At 46.9% G+C, this 13,286-nt stretch overlaps 1 protein-coding gene across 1 annotated transcript in view; it reads left to right on the top strand.

Moving 5' to 3' along the window:
- ITGA9 (integrin subunit alpha 9) overlaps positions 1–13,286 on the top strand; it is a 644,853-nt gene that overhangs the window by 363,845 nt on the left and 267,722 nt on the right. The gene's annotated exons all lie outside the window — the stretch shown is intronic.

The raw sequence follows: 13,286 nt of genomic DNA, 5'->3' as shown, positions 1-13,286 counted from the left end.
GAGCTTTGGTTTTGGGGTCAGGCGATGTGTGGTTGGGGTGATGGGTGGTCTGCCTGCAGCTGTTCTCCTGGGCAATGATGTGGGAGAGCTACGATGCCAATTCGTGGCTGCATGAAGCCACATGTAAGTAACGCTCTGCCTGTGTGTACTTAACCAGTGACCTGTAGAGGTCCCTAGTACGTACACAAGTTGGGAGGGGGAGGGATTGTGAAGATGTAATTTACCCTCTCACTGTATATGCTGTACAGATTCCTATTTCAAGCTGGGTTCATTGTCTTATTTGAACTACTTCTGTGTACATTTCTATTGTTGTAGGTAATCACCCCCCTAAAATGCAAGGTTATATCCTCTTGAGGCACTTCCATCCCTGGGAGTAGGGGGAGGTGGGCCTAGAGTCCAACTAGTGTAAACTCTGCTTACCTGGGAGATTCAGGCAGAGTGAGCTGAAACTTGAAGGGAGCAGGAGCTCCAGCCTGTGTGGCTGTGGACACGGACGGAGCTAGGCCTGTGTGGCAGCCCGTGGGATTGTGTGGAACTCTTTGGACTACTGTAAGGACGATTGCTTTGTAATCCGGTCCGAGGATTGTCGGGAAGGGCCCCCGAATCTGTTTTACGTGGACTTATCGTGTGCTGTTCCAGTGTTCTTGTGAATAAACCTGTTGGATCGTTCCTCGGCCTGTTGTCTCTCCTTGCTCTGCTGTACACCCCGTCACATCCATGGGCTATTAATGTCTGAAGTGGGAAAGCTCCCAGGGTTTAGTGGGGGCTGCTCGTCTATAGCCCAGCAGAGTGTATGCTAACACAGGAGCTCATAACTAGAAGCTTTGTGTAAATGTGAGATTTATGCTATCACCAACGTGTTCTGGCTCCTTCACGTGATAGCCTGGTGCACGGTGCCAATACGCCGTTAGCCTACAAATAAGTGTTTATGTACCTGGTATTATAAGCGCTGTGTGCGCAGTGAAATCCATTTTTACACAGGGCTTGTTTTCATTCAGCAGAGACCACTTTATGACTTAGCAGCTAGTATGGAAGATTTATGGCAGGTGCTGGGGCCGGTATGCTATGTACTCATTACAGGAGATCTACGGTTGTGCTCCTCAGACACAGATGGATGGGGATATCAGCACATTCTCCAGCATCGTTCTTAGTCATCTCTCCTAAAGATGAGTGATTGCTTCCATGCATAGATTTTTACCCTTCTCCATCGGTGACAAGTACAATCTGTGTTCTGTTCTGTATCCATACTCATGAGCACACATATTTAGCCATATTAAGGATTTATTGGACCTAATAAAGATATATCACATCCACTTATCTTTTTATCTATCATGTATAGGCATTTTGCAGGTTACTTCCCATAGATTATCCTGTATGGATCTGGAATATGTTATAGGCACACTGTTCTCATAAATCTCACCCGAGTGTCAGAAATAATAAATCACATTTGTTCCATCATGGCTGCCTTCATGTTGTTCCAGACCCTGCAGGGGGCAACACCTGGCGGCTTCATGGTATCCACAGTTCCGGAGACAATCATTATCCTCAATGCCAATATTATTCCTCCCAAAAACAAAAGAAAAATCACATTAACTGATGAGGCTAAATCAATAAAAGGATGTGTAAACTATTAGTCTTGGGTAAAAGTGAAATATCATTGCCAATTTGTACATATTTATTCGTAATGGCAAAATACTGGGATGTGCAGTGATTTTGTATCGTTCTATTTCATGTACTTGTTGTCTTTATATTAAAGGGATATTCTGTTCTTATACATTTATAGCAAGTCCACTAGATATGCCATAAATGTATAGTAGATGCAGATCCCACTAATAGGTCCTTCATCTATTTTAAGGAAAGTACCCTGGTCCTCCGCTGTCATTGGAATGGGAATTCTTCCCACCTCTACACTGGTAGCAGCGAGTGGCGGCCCCCCCTTTGGTGGGTGCAGCATCTACTATATATTTATAAGGTATTATTGCATTTTACTCCAGAAGCCTCAATTCTCTCCTGTGGTGACTACATCTTCTATCTAATATATACATACCAGTTTTTGTCTGCAATGCTTTTAGGGTGAGACTGTCTCTTGAAGGGAATCTGTCACCAGGCTTTTGCCACATATCTGAGATTATCATAATGTATAAGCAGAGACCCTGATTCCTGCTGTGAGTCATTTACTAAGCTACTTGCTGTAGTTATGATAAAATCACTGATGTTTTCAGCAGGATATCATCACTATAGGACTAATAAAGCTGCCTCGAGGAGGTCCTCCAACCACGCCCCACCACTGATGGGCACTTTTCTGCCTATGTACTGTGTGCACACTCGTGGTGTCTGCCGTGTTGTACATGTAATAGAAGAACTTGGCATTCCTGAGTAGTGGTACAGAAGTAGCGACCCAACCTCTAGCAATAGAAAAAAGAACTTGGAACTCTTCAAGGTTAAATTTAAGAAAATGTATTCATACATGCAATCCACAGTGAAATCATAATGTTTCTGCCCGTCGATAGACCTTCCTCAGATGTACTGTACATAGAGTTAAATAATACAAGAAAATAACCTATAAGCAAATTGTCTAAATATAGTCCAAATAAAAGAAACAAGTATATAACCAAAGGATAATGAAGATCATTATTATGTAAAATTAATTTATGAGTTCACTTTTAAAACTAGAGTCATTGGGCTAAGAAAATGGTCAGTCAAGATCTGCAGACTTTGTAGGTAAGGAGAATCTTGATATACCTGAAGTGCCACTGAAGAAATGGAACTAGCAATGTCCATATAGTAGAAAGGGTATAGATAGTGTAACTCGGTTCCAGTGGAGAGACTCAACATAACCTACCGGATTGCTATCAGAGAAATATATAGGTAAGTGAAGGCTCCAGAGGAAACAGTGCCCAGAAATAGTGATAAATCACTGTGAGTATGGTGCCCAGGGAAGCCAGTGAGAAATGAATGAGATGTGGAGTTGAAATAGTGGTGAAAGAGACTGCATGACCAGCTGAGAGTGACGTCAACTGGAAGTGTTATGTCACCACTGGAAAGGAGTGAGGGTAGAGTAATCTCTGGCAGTGCCTGTATCAGAGAAGGCGATGTCCAACTATCCATATAGAATCAGGCTAGGTGGGGGGCGTGTCCTAGACATGGTGGCGTGAGGAAGCTTACCTCCAGAGCTCCTGCGCCCACAGCTTAATTCTACAGATTACCGCGGTCCCTCCGCATCCAGGATGGCCCCCAAGAAAAGACCGGGTGGTGCCCCCACCTCCGCATCCCCCGGAGGGAGCCAGAAGTCCCAGGGGAGCCTCTCCAGATACCTGGCGGGGCCGGGCCGGGAGCTCCCGCCGGCGGCCCAGGACAAGATGGCGCCGGCGTCTCTGCAGCGTTCCCCGGCTGGGGATTCCCCTGGTGCGTCCCGGCGCCCGCCCACAGCCTCTGCAGCTCGGGCGTCTGGTGAAGGGGAGAAACGAGCGAACGCCACAGTAGTGAGACCGGCGGCTGCAGAACAAGGTATAGAGGCGTGGAGGAGGGGGGGACCCACAGGCCCGGCCACACAGCTTGTCACTGAGGAGACAGAGGAGGCCTCGACATCTGGGGGATCACCAGTGCTGGGATTCCCTTTGTCCCTCTGCACCCCAGGTACACCCCCTTCTCTGGGGCAAGCAGAAGACCCCTTGATGACAGGCGACCAGCCCCCTGGCCCCTCTCAGGATGACTTGCAGGCTTTGAGAGAGCTTATATTGGCCCTCCCCAGCAAAAAAGATCTGGAGGATGTGGTGGCCAGAATAGAATCCTCCCAGCAGGTGGCGCTGACTACCCTGAGAGAGGAAATGGTGGTGCTGGAAGATAGAATAGAGGCAACAGAGCAAGCACAGGAGTCCCTGGAGGTTAGAATGGAAAGGATTGAACGGGACTGTGAGTCTTCTAATGCCCGCATTAGGGAGCTTGCTCTGCTATTGGACGATCAAGAAAATAGGGGCAGAAGAAATAATATAAGGCTGAAGGGAATTCCGGAGGACTGGCCCCAAGATATGCTGCGCACCAAAGTCTTATCTATATTCAATCAAGTCACTGATCGCCCACCTGAGGCCGCCTATCTCTTTGACAGAATTCATAGGGTCGCAAGGCCCGGCCCCAGATCTGCTTCCTTCCCCAGAGACGTATTATGTCGCTTGCATTACTATGGGGACAGAGAGAGGATTCTTCAGGGAGCCTGGTCGCGTGGCTCTGTGGAAGTAGATGGGGCTGTGGTGAAGCTATTCCCGGATGTCTCTGGCCGCACACTATATATGAGACGTTTGCTTCACCCCCTTTTGCTCAAAATCAAAGAGGCAGGCGCCTCGTACAGATGGGGCCACCCCTTTCATCTAATTGTCCGCAAGGGGGACACCGTGTTCCCATTGAGGAGGCACTCTGAGCTTTCAAAGTTGTATGACTTTCTTGGAATACCAGACTGCTCAATCCCGGACTGGATGGTGTGGGAACCTCAGGCCCCAACTGGACGGCGAAGGAGGAGGGATGACGTCCAATCCTCCCACTGTGATGATCTTGGAGGGTCATGAAATCTCTCGGTTGTTGATGGGTCGGGGAAGTGACCAAAGTGATGGCTGGGTGGTCGGGAGAGGAGTATGGTTGGGGGTTGCCTGGGGGTGCCCCCTGACCTCCTTGCTCCGCTGGCAAGGGTTCTGGCCGTTCGATGGGCCCAACAGACCACAGCGTACTGACTTACGTTCAATGTAACTTTAATCTGTTGACGTTGGGTCGTTTGTGGGGGGGGCGGGGGGGGGGTGTTTGCATTTCCGTCTTGGGTGGGTGGGACCGCGGGAGGTTAAGTTGACAGACCCTCCTCGTTTGATCGGGGTCTGGGTCACTAAGCATACATAAGTGAGGCGCGGGTTGGAGCTCTGGCCACATGTCAGTTCTTGTCCCTAACTATCCCTAAGCAGTTTCTGGGCTGGTCCCTGGTACTGCGTGCGGCAAAACTGCTGCTTTTCCACTCTCTGCCTTTCCACTTTTTGCTCTTCTACTTCTTTCTCTTTCCCCTGCTAAAGGGTCTCTGCTTTCGCTTATCTACATCCTCTCTACTCTCCCTCTTCCACTCATCCGTTTCCCCCCTCCTTTCCTTCCCCCCGGTTTTTTTTTTTTTTTTTTTGGGGTGTAATTTGTTGTTCGTTTTTCCAGAGGTCAGTGACGGAGTATGACGAAGCAGAAACAAGCCGAGCTTCGGGTGGGCTCACTGAATGTTAAGGGTCTTCACAGCCCGGAGAAACGGTCTATTCTCCTGAACCTACTATGGAAAAACAGAATTCAGGTCGCTTTCCTCCAAGAAACACACTACTGTGAGGCAAAACCATACAAACTTGCTGATAGAAGGTATCCTGTAGTGCATCATTCACCCTCCCCTGACTCTAGATCCAGGGGCACGAGCATCTTAATGTCCAGTACGCTCCCATGGGAACTGTTGGACTCTCGATCGGATGATCAGGGAAGGCTTCTGATGCTTAAGGGACGCATTGCTACACAGACTTTCACTTTTGTGGCGGTCTACTTGCCAAATTCGGGTCAATGCCCTACATTGCTGCGTTACCTTGAGCAGATAGAGGAATTCTCTGAGGGTACTCTGGTCTTTGGGGGTGACTTTAATGTTGTGTTGGAGCCGCCGAGGGATAGCTCCAAAGGGGGTGTCCAGTGTGCCACATTCGGCACTACGTCGCTTGCGACGGGGTTTACATGATCATCAACTAATAGACACTTGGCGATTGATGCACCCATCAGACAAAGATTTTTCATTTTACTCGGCAGCGCATGATTGCTACTCCAGGTTAGACCTCATTTTCCTTAAACATGGGGATCTACATTCTCTGGTGGCTTCCTCAATCGAGTGCATATCATTCTCTGATCACGCCTTGATCACAATAACTCTATCCCTCGGCTACCCCATCGGTAGGCAGAGTCAATGGACCCTGAACACTTCGCTACTCGATGAACCGGTGACAATGCAGGAAATAAGGGAAGCCTTGAGGGAATATTTCAGTGGCAGTGGGGGGGGGAGGTGTCCCCGGGCATAGTCTGGGAGGCACACAAATGTGTGGTGAGGGGTCTGTTTATCAAACATGGGGCACGCTTGAAGAGAGAAAGAGAAGCTAGGGCTACATTCCTTTTGGCAGACATTAGAGAGCTGGAGGCAATTCACAAGGGGTCTCTGGGAGGGGATGTGGGGGCCATTTTGGTCAAGAAGAGGGAGGAACTGAGGACCCTACTATGCTGTAAAGCTAGGGGAACATTGGCTAGGTGTAGACGGCATTTCTATGAATTTGGCAATAAGAGTGGCAGGACCCTGGCTAGAGCTCTGAGGAGTCAGAGAGCGAGAGGATATGTCTCTAAGGTGCACATCGCGGGAGATAGGTGGGCTACTTTGCCGAAAGACATTGCCTCCGCTTTTAAAGATTTCTTTACTGCCCTCTATGCAATTGATGAGGGGCGGTCTGAGAGGGCCAGGACGGAGTTGCGTAGCCGTATACGGATGTACATCGCGGACTCCGGCTTGGGACATCTCAAGCCGGAGGCTGCGGCCGATCTGGAAAGACCCATCTCGGAGGAGGAATACTGGTCTGCACTTAAAAAATCCCCCACAGGCAAGGCTCCTGGCCCGGATGGTTTCCCTCTGCTCTATTACAAAAAGTTGGATTCCATTTTGATTTCCCCATTTCTCTCAGCATTCAACCATGGCCCACATTCTGGAGCTGCTCCCTTGCCAAGGGATACCCTAGCTGCTAATATAGTTGTCATCCCTAAAGAGGGCAAAGATCCTTCGTTGTGCTCTAGTTACCGACCCATTTCCCTCCTCAACACAGACCTGAAGCTCTTCACTAGGATTCTTTCGGATAGACTCACCCCTTTGCTTGGGGAGATTGTTCACCCTGACCAGGCCGGGTTCATGACGGGTAGGGAAGCAAGGGACAACACGACTAAGGCGTTGAACATAATACACAAGGCTAAATCCGATGGGCTGCCTTTGATGCTTCTGTCGACCGACGCAGAAAAAGCGTTCGACAGAGTTAACTGGATTTTTATGGAGGAGGTCCTGCGGGCTGTGGGGTTGGGGAGTAGGATGCTTGCTTGGATATGTTCCCTGTACAGCATCCCTTCGGCAGCAGTCAGAGTGAACGGTCTCCTTTCAGAGAGATTCCCCATTCGCAATGGAACAAGACAGGGTTGTCCTCTCTCGCCCTTGATTTTCATATTGACTCTGGAACCCCTGCTCAGTCGGATCAGAGGCAACATTAACATTTCGGGCCCTAACATCTCTGGTTCTACTTATAAAATCGCGGCTTATGCGGACGATTTGCTTTTTTTCATTACCAACCCTCGGGTTTCCCTCCCTAATCTTCTGAGAGAGTTGGAAACATACTCCTCTCTATCTAACTTTAGAATTAATATGTCAAAATCGGAGGCCCTAAATATATCTCTTCCTCCTGAGCAAGTCACATCGCTACAATCCGCGTTCGAGTTTAGGTGGGCTAGCCAGTCCTTGAAGTATTTGGGCGTCCAGTTGGCTGCGGACTCTAGTCAAATTTACAAGTTGAATTTTCACCCGCTCCTGCAATCAATTAGAAAAGACTGCGCTAACTGGGGGAAGGGCTACTTCACATGGTTCGGGAGATGTGCAATACTGAAGATGAATATCCTGCCACGTCTCTTATACCTCTTTCAATCCTTGCCGATTAGGATCCCTAGCTCTTTCTTCAAGGAACTGGCCTCTTTACAGATCAAATTTATCTGGGCCAACAAACCGGCGAGACTCTCCCGGTCTCTTTTGTGCAGACCTAAGATTAGGGGTGGCCTGGGTATCCCAGACCTTAAAAAGTACTATTTGGCCACGCATATGGTTAGGGTATTGGACTGGTGCCGCCATTCCAGCACAAAGCCTTGGGTGGCCCTAGAACAGAGCTTCTCGGAAATACATCTCCCGGCCATCCCCTGGCTTTTGAACCTCTCCCTGCCTGCTCTGAGATCTCATCCTACCATCGGCGCCACTGTTGAATGTTGTTCGAGAAGGGAGGTCAGACGACTCCTTTTGCCAGTGCCTTCCCCTATGACACCCGTGTTAGGCGACCCGGAATTCCGTCCTGGTCTCTTGGACCCGGTCTTCAGGGGGTGGGTTCAGGGGGGCAAATTCAGAGCTTGTCATCTGGGTAGAGAGGGGGATTGGTTTTCACTAGCGGATATTCGGGGCTTCTTGCCTCCGGGCCCCTTGGGGGATTGGAGGGCTATGCAGATGAGGCACTACATGCACTCCCTCCCTCACTTCAGTCGATATGCCGGACCTCCTACGGGATTTGAAAAGTTGTGCCTGGGAGAGGGAGTCTTGCGGCACTCTCTATCCTTGGTATACAACATGTTATCAGATCCGGGGGATTTGTCCCCCCCGGCTTACCTTTTGCAGTGGGAGAGGGACCTGGGGATTAGCTTATCCAACTCACAAAGAAACAACATCCTCCAGCTAGCACATAGAACTTCGATCAGTTCCAGACTGTTGGAAGCTAATTACAAATTGTTGGCCAGGTGGTACAGGGTCCCGACCAGACTACATAGAATGTTTCCCTCAGTTGACCCGGTTTGTTGGAGATGCGGTCAGGGGGAGGGTGATTTTGTGCACATTTTTTGGTCTTGCCCTTCTCTGCAGCGGTTTTGGTCAGAAGTGGGGGAGGTAATCAGACGAGTGACCGGTACTACTGAAAAAATGGGTCCGGAGCTATTCATTCTACAGCTATCCGAACTCCCGGTCTCTAAATATAGGAGATCTTTGCTTAGATTTCTGGTCATGTCTGCCAGGTCTTGCATTCCGCTTGGTTGGAAGTCTAATACCCCCCCCACGGTGACACAGTGGCTTTCGCGGATTAACGATCTGATGTATATGGAGGATTTGACATCCTCTATTAATGATCGCCAGGAAGACTTTTATAGGACATGGTTCCCATGGATGGAGTTCACCTACTCGGCGGAGTACGCGGACTTGTTCTCTGAACCTCAGGATTCGTGATTTTTCCTCCTCCACCCCCCCTTTTTTTTTTTTTTTTTTTTTTTTCTCTCGCATTCTTTCTCCCCCTCTCTTTCTTCCTCTCTACACTACTCCCTGATCTTCTCTCCTGCTCTCTTCTCCTACCCCTCTTTTTATTTCTTTCTTTCTCTACAATCCTTCAATCTTTTTTCAGGCTTGATTTCCTTTTCTTCGCTCTTCTCCCTACTTACATTAGGTTGGGTCGGCTTATAAAATATGTAAACTGGGCCAGACTTGAGTAGTAGCGGGGATGGGAATTGCATATGTGTGCTTATTGTTTGTATATATCCTACCGTCATTTCTGTAATAATACCTGCGTCCCAGTTGGGAGCAGGAGATGTATTGTTTGATACGAGTTTGGCTTTAAAATAAAGAATTTAAAAAAAAAAGAATCAGGCTAGGTGTTACCAGTCTACTACTCTACACCATGTGGGGATGCCCCTCCCCTGGATTACGTGGGCTTTCTACCACTCCTTTGGAATACTAGTGATGGAGAATTTGTTTCCTCCTCACAGCCCATTCACTATCCGGATGATGTTGGGATAAGACCCAGCCTGATGCAATATGGACACTGCCTCCTCTGACACTAGCAGAGCTATGGTTCCTCATCCAGCATGCTGACGTCAGGACAACACCCAGCCTGACACCATATGGACACCATCCCTTCTGACATATGCACTTCTCAAGCGTTTGAAAAGGCAAACATACCTGGCTAAGTTGATATAGCCAGATGATTGATACATGCTGCCCATAGATTCAGCAGCATGTATCAGATTTCAAGTTCACTTTAAGGTGAAATAAGTTCAAGGGTTGGCACTCCAGCCTAATAGTTAAAGAGGTTGTCCACTGCTTTAACATTGATGGCCTATCCTCAGAATAGGCCATCAATGTCTGTTCAGCTGGGGTCCAACACCCTGCGCCCCTACCGATCAGCTGTTCTTGGTCCTGGTGGCAGCAACAGGCGGTTGGGAATGCTCAGTTCCAGAGCTGCCCCATCAACTGATAATGGCCGTGGCCGGGTATTGCATATCCACCTTCTATTGATTTGACTGGGAGGCGGATGTAGCAGTACTTGGCTGTTGCTGCTATCAGAAGATGAGGCAGCTCTGGAACTGAGTATTTCCTGCTGCTGCCGCCAGGACCAAGAAAAGCTGATCGGTGGAGGTGTGAGGCGTCGGACTCTGGCTGATCAGACATTGATGACCTATCCTAAGGATACACCATCAATGTAAAAGTAGTGGACAACCCCTTTAAGTCATTACTAGATATAATTAGATAAACAAAACTATAGTAGTAAGGGGATGACAGTGACAGCTTAATATAACTGAAGCCCTTGTTTTAAGCTATGTACTTAACTTTGAACCATACAAATCATTGCCAACTGCTATATTTTGTCCATCTATTTTTGGTTGATTATTTTGCTCATAATATCTGTTAGGCCTCTTTCACATGTCAGTATTTAATGAGTATTTGGATGCCAAAACCAGGAGTGTCTCCAAAACACAGAACATGTTTCAGTCTTTCAATTAGGCTGGACTCACACGAACATATGAAAAAACGGTTCCATTCTCATCCAGGAGAGTAGGATGTTTTCTCACTTGTCATCAGTGTGCTGTCCGTGTGCAATTACCGTAGTTTTTTTTCTCAGCTATTAGTCATTTACAGTACCATTTACAGTGCTCTCTGCTACATAATAGTCATGTATCCATAGAAATAGACGTCACTAGGATGGTCCTTGTGGCGTCAGTTTCTCTCTCGCACCCATTGACTTGTATTGGCGAGACTCGCACGATTTCAACAACAAATTGCAGCATGTTGCAACTTTTCGCTCATCCAGAATCTAGATGAGAAAAGCTGACCAACTGCTCTCCCTCATTGACTAACATTGGTCCCAGTGCATTGAGAGATTTTCTCGCATTGCACTCCTCGAGTCATACAGTCGTCTGAGCATACCCTTATAGATTTTTTCTAAGTTCCACTCCTGACTTTGACATCCAAACACTGATGAAACACTAATGCAAAAATACTGATGTGTGAAAGTAGCTTTAAACATATAATTTGTTTTTCCTGGGATTTTCATGATAGGCCATCAACATGTGATTATTGGGAGTCCTCAGAAAGCACGAGCACTGACTTGAACTATTTTCATGTGAAAGTGCTAAAAAAGAATACTAAGTTCATGTTCACATGTAGCTTAAATGCTGCATTTTTCTGCAGCTTTTTATCCACATATTTTCTGATCGTGTCTAGACTATAATATGCAGTAACAATCTTTTTTACATTTGTTTTTTTCCCTTTTTTGATGCGTTTTTGGTGCAGATTTTAATAATCGGTTTTATTGTTTTTTTAAGTATAGAAAAGCTTTGATTCTGCAATTAAAAACACAACTACTTTTTTTTACTTGTGTTTCCACTTGACGTTTTTTCAGGCTCCCCATAGAAGCCTATAGATAAAAATGGGCAGTTCAGCAGCGTCTTTAAAGTGGGCATGCGGTTTCATGAAATCACATATACTTTGCTTTCACTGTTAAACACAGCAATTTTTTTTCACAATTGAAAATGCAGTATTTACACTACCTGGGAATATGGCATAGGAATGAGAATTGAACCTCTGTAAAGAACTGGTTAACATACAAAAATAGTCCCAATGTGAAGGGAATTCTCCAGAATCTAAATGTAGGGTGGTAACTGTATTCACAGTCTGTTATTCTAGTGCTAAGAATACATTCACACACCCAATAGAGGAGGGAAATCCCAGAGCTGGAGCACGGTGATTTCCTAACCCATAGAGAGTCTTTGGTTCTCTCTGTTACTGCACTCCTTAGTGATAGATGAGATCAAATATAGCAGGAATATAACATTTTAGATTTTTCTAATATTTGTTTTAACTGTAAACAGATATCATTATATTAGGCTACTTGTAGGAGGATTTTTTATGCTACAGATTTTGCAGCAAATCCACAGTGAATCCACATCAAAATCTGTATCACTGGTTATAATAACAGAGGAAATTTAGATTCTTTACTAAAAGTTTAATTCTTGGCTACATGGCATCTCATCCAAGTGGAAATGCGAACGGTCACACTTTTTTACTTCCAAAAACCTGACCAGCACCTCTAAACAGAATAAGATAAGTGTGAACAGGTGCAAGCTGCTATGACTGCATAATATACATAGAAAAGAATACAGCAGCACTCTGTGAGGGCCAATATGTATGTATATACTGAATATATGTATTACTGGTATATAGAATATACTTATAAAAATTAAGGTACTTAGGCTCTCATGAATTGGCCAATTTTTCTGCTATCAGCTGTGACAAGGTGTACATTTCTTAGTCAACCTGCAACATTTAGCTGCATAAAAACAGTTGTGACGTAGTGAGTAATATAGCAGAAGGCGTAAATTGGGACCACACTAGCATATTTTTTACTTTCATTTCTTTAAAAGAGTGGTTCACCCATATTTTTTATTTTCTAGATCGATATTATGTTGAGAAACAATGTTTCAAATACCTTAGGTTGGAAATAATGCCTGTGAAAGGCGCTATTGCAGACCACTGTTCCCCATGCCTGACCCCTGGGCTCCGTGACCTCAGGGATCCGGTGATGTCACGTCAAGTTCCTGTTGACCTGACATCACCGCGGCCGGCAGCAGTCTTCGTGACTCACTGGGCTGTGGGCGGTGTTTCACTATTCGTCACAGGCCAGTGTGTCTCCTGCTTGCAGCGCTCTGCTGTGAGAGAGGAGGGAGCTGATGGGCTGTGACACTGGGCAGTGCTGAGCGGTGAAACACAAGTTCCTGTTAACCTGACATCACCGCGGTCGGCCGCAGTGTTCATGAGTGATTGGCTGCGGGCGGTGTTTCACCGCTCAGCACAACCCAGCGTCACAGCCCATCAGCTCCCTCCTCCCTCACAGCAGAGTGCTGCTGGCAGGAGACACGCTGGGCTGTGACAAATACCGCCCACAGCCCAGTGAGTCAGGAAGACTGCAGCCGGCCGCAGTGATGTCAGGTCAACAGGAATTTGACGTGACATCACTGGATCCCTGAGGTCACGGAGGCCGGGGGTCAGGCATGGGGAACAGCGGTCTACAATAGCACCTCTCACAGGCACTATTGCCAACATAAGGTATTTGAGAGAAACATTGTTTCTCAACATAATATCGATCTAGAAAATAAGAAATATGGGTGAACCACCCCATTAAGAACCGAACTCAACCCCAAAA

The sequence above is a fragment of the Anomaloglossus baeobatrachus genome, chromosome 6 (genome assembly GCF_048569485.1).
Source record: "Anomaloglossus baeobatrachus isolate aAnoBae1 chromosome 6, aAnoBae1.hap1, whole genome shotgun sequence".
Lineage (NCBI taxonomy): Eukaryota > Metazoa > Chordata > Amphibia > Anura > Aromobatidae > Anomaloglossus > Anomaloglossus baeobatrachus.
Note: the sequence above shows the minus strand (reverse complement) of the source record. Positions and strands in the feature narration are given on the sequence as shown.